Source organism: Notothenia coriiceps, unplaced genomic scaffold (genome assembly GCF_000735185.1).
Source record: "Notothenia coriiceps isolate Sejong01 unplaced genomic scaffold, NC01 NC01_scaffold00034892, whole genome shotgun sequence".
Classification (NCBI taxonomy): domain Eukaryota; kingdom Metazoa; phylum Chordata; class Actinopteri; order Perciformes; family Nototheniidae; genus Notothenia; species Notothenia coriiceps.
The window spans coordinates 1-3,213 of NW_011367593.1; the positions used below are offsets into that span (position 1 = coordinate 1).

Below are 3,213 nucleotides of genomic sequence, written 5' to 3' on the forward strand. Positions count from 1 at the left end.
AAGCTCCCCCAAATTCTGGAAGCGACTCTTCTTCACAATGCTGTTAAGGCTGCGGTCATCTCTCTTGGTTGTGCAGCGTTTCCTGCCACATTTCCCCCTTCCAACAGACTTTTTGTGGATGTGCTTTGAAACTGCACTCTGTGAACAGCTTGCTCTTTGAGAAATTTCTTTTTGTGTCTTACCCTCCTGATGGAGGGTGTCAATGACGGTCCTCTGGACAGCAGTCAGATCAGCAGTCTTCCCCATACTTGTGATTTAGTTTACTGAACCAAGCTGAGTGTTTTTCAAGGCTCAGGAAACCCTTGCAGGTGTTTCGAGTTAATTAGACGATTCAAGTGATTCGTTGAACACCCTACTAGTATACTTTTTCATGATATTCTAATATTTAGAGATAGGATATTTGAGTTTTCTTAAGCTGTATGCCATAATCAGCAATATTAAAATAATAAAAGGCTTGCAATATTTCAGTTGATTTGTAATGAATCCAGAATGTATGACATTTTTGTTTTTTTTAAATTGCATTACAGAAAATAAAGAACTTTATCACAATATTCTAATTTTCTGAGACAGTCCTGTAGTTACTGCCCCAGCTACTAAACTGTAATGGAAACGCAGCATAAAGTGAGCCAGTCCTAATAAGGCCTAACTATACCGTACTAAGCCGAGTGAGGCCCTGCAGTGGAAATGCGCCATTAGTAGCCTCAAACTCAGCACACGTTGGTGTCTCTTACCCTGGTGTCCTGGCAGGCTTTGTTCTGGTTGTAGACTTTGTGCTGAGCCCTTTTGTCCAGTTTGGTCCACAGGCCCTTGACCTTCCAGGAGCTGACGGCAGCTTTCAGTGAGCTGTAGAAGGTGCTGAAGTCCAGAGGATCCAGATCCATCTGCCTGCAGAGGATGCTGAAGGCCTGCAGGGTCCCCTTACAGGTGGACGTCTGCACAAAGTTCTCAAAGAGCATGCTGGCCTGCGCTGTGCGCTCATCCTCCGTCCCACCCATCTGATCCGATGGATAAATCTCTCTCTTCCTGCTTTGTTTTTCTGTTCACTCCTTCCTCACAGTCAGTTCTGGACTCTCATGACGATGTATGTGCCGCCATGTTTATTAGCCAGATCTAAAAGAAAAAGAAATAACATGTTGAGACACAAGAGACTGGAAATACACACTTCTTTGAGCAAACACCCCTGAAAAGGACTAGCCAACAACAACAACCCTGCAGCGTTCTAACGTTTATTATTAACGCTGCACACGTTTCTTTCTCTACAACAAAATACATTTCCCCTCCAGCTCCACTGAATGTCTGATGGTATTATGAAAGAGAGATTGTTATGCCAAGAGAGCACAATTGAATGGGTTTATTGCAAAGCTCAAACACTGCAGTAATACAGACATCATATGCAAACATAAACTTTTTGAGGCTTGAGATGCAGAAAAAAACAACTTATATATATATATATATATCAGATGTAGATACAGCAGACTCCATTCTTTGTTCTTACTGCCAGACTCACAGCCCAGCACACGAGGGAGTTTATCAGGAGAAGACGACATGTCCCGGCTCCTTTGGTGATCCTATCTCGTTAGAAAGACGAACGACATGTAATGAGGGTTTTGAAGTTTAGAGCGGAAATACCTTCACTTTCTGTACGTCTTCCAATGAGAGTTAAAAACACACCCTTCCCCGCCAACTGAGCAAAACCGCTTCAAGTGTTGAAGCCAAAGAAGGCTGAATCCTTAGAACTGAAAATATGTCATTTTAAGTTGCAAATTGATAGAAGAAAGTAGTTTTTTTACCAAACCAGCTTGATTTGGACTTCACCTCTATCCATCTGATCAATGTATAAGTCCAATGAGCACATGTTTCCTAGGGAAATTAAGTATTCTCCGGTCTGAATATAAGACTTAAGAGTGCTTGAAAGAGTCCAATGGATTCATTCTCTTTCCAAAACTCTCCATAACAACAGACTCAAGTTATTTGAAGCTGATGCCAGGCACTTCTTGAATAAGTAACAGATACAGATTGCTGGAAGCCTGACAGCATTATCCTCACTATTACAGCCATGGGTCGGAAGGAATGAGGGTGGTTAAAGATACGGTTTCTCACACACACAGATAGGGGTCTGCACATACACCGACCTAAATGCACGGACGCATGTCCCAAGAAACTCACATTTCAAATGACTCCCTTTAAGTCCTTGAGTGTCTCAAAGGGGGTCTCAGATATCTGCTACCCTACAGTTTGGCAGCAGGCAGCAGCCTCTCAATTACAAGTGCCCCCTGCAGACCTGTACATCAACTCCCACACAGACACACATTGTAATTAACCCTTAGACCTTTTCTAGAAAACGTTTACTTAATTCCTTGTTCTGAATAATGGAACTTAGTGGAGTGGAGCACTGTTTGGGTCAGTCAATGTGTTTTACCATTGAGCATAACCATATACTCAGGACTGCCTCTGCAAAAGAGCCCAAGACAAACCTCATCCTTTTTGAGGATTTACACAGGTTTGGAAGAAGTACTCAGATCCTTTTCTTAAGTAAAAGTACAAATACTATGGTCCTAAAATACTCCACTACAAGTTTAAGTCTTGATTTCAAAAGTATTAACTTAAAGTACAAAAAGTACTCATTCTGCACAATGGCCTATGTCAAAATTATATAAAAGTACAGAAGTATCATTAGCTAAATATACTTAAAGAATCAAAACGTAAAAGCACTTGTTGTGCATACTCCTCACAGTATCATATTGTTATGTTTATTATATTATCCTGTTTTTATGTATATTAGTATTGTAGTTTGTCAAAGGGGAGCCAATTTAGATATGTTAAATACTCTATAGATGACTTGTACAGTACTGCTTTATACCATATCCGCTTGTGTGTTTTTATTTACAAAGTAACTGAGTTACTTCCAATAAATGAAGTGGAGTAAAAAGTACAATATTTGCTTGAGTAGAAGTATAAAGTTGCCTTAAATGGGAGTTTTCAAGAGAAGTACACATTTATCAAAATAGTACTTAAAAGGTAGGGTAGGTAAGAATGGAGAAACCAGCTCGAGTGTGCTAGAATTTGAAAGTACACAACCGTAAAAAATATGCCTCTTCCTTCAGACTTCCTTACAGAGCCCCTCCTCCAACACACACGAACGCGCACATGACCAATGAGGGCACGAGATAAGTTTGTGCACAGATGGAAGGCTGACAGGCAGGTAGGCCATCC

General features: G+C 40.8%; 1 pseudogene; it reads right to left on the minus strand.

Annotated features, from left to right (window-relative positions):
• Positions 1–731: 731 nt before the first annotated feature.
• Positions 732–1,104, minus strand: LOC104962478 (protein-methionine sulfoxide oxidase MICAL2 pseudogene; annotated as a pseudogene).
• Between the last annotated feature and the right edge of the window lie 2,109 nt (positions 1,105–3,213).